This window comes from Elephantulus edwardii, unplaced genomic scaffold (assembly GCF_000299155.1).
Source record: "Elephantulus edwardii isolate Elephantulus edwardi_28Jun2011 unplaced genomic scaffold, EleEdw1.0 scaffold00088, whole genome shotgun sequence".
In the NCBI taxonomy this organism is placed as follows: domain Eukaryota; kingdom Metazoa; phylum Chordata; class Mammalia; order Macroscelidea; family Macroscelididae; genus Elephantulus; species Elephantulus edwardii.
In genome coordinates this window covers 13,426,621-13,427,232 of record NW_006399838.1, presented here as the reverse complement: position 1 = coordinate 13,427,232, position 612 = coordinate 13,426,621, and positions in this window count along the sequence as shown.

Here is a 612-nt window from a genome sequence, read left to right as displayed (position 1 = left end):
CTCAGAGGTGTTTTGCTTATTTGCCCCTCCAAATAATCTGACAATTTCCCTTTCAATCTTCTTGAAAAATGAATTTGATATCTGGATTGGGATTGTGTTTGAGTATTTGCGTCCATCAGCATTGTCCAGGTCGGAACTAGCCACCGGGATGCAGCAATTAGTTCTTGTTCACAGCATGAATCATCTTCTCTTCATCTGGTTGAGTTCTGGTCAACTCATCCCCAGCCATCTGTGGCGTGGTTAAACAGGGATCAGCTGAAAGCTCAGGAGACCACACTTTTACATGCGTCCCAGAACTCCAGGCCTCTTCACTCAGCCCTTGCTCCACATGGGGCCAACTCAAGTCAAGAGGCCAGGGGTTCTCACAACTCCCTGCTCCTCAAACCAGCAACTCTTCCCTGCTTATTCGTGGATCTGCATAGTTTAGACGTAACACATCCAAGCTAAGTCTGTCTCTTCATTGCTGTATTCCTCCACTTTGACTCCTGTGAATTCAAGTGATCAATATGAATAAGCAAACTCCAACTTCAAGTCTTGGAGTTGGGTTTGATGGGTGCCAAGTTGACTGCCAACAGAGCAATTTTTAAACGAAGTAGATCTTATTATTTATAA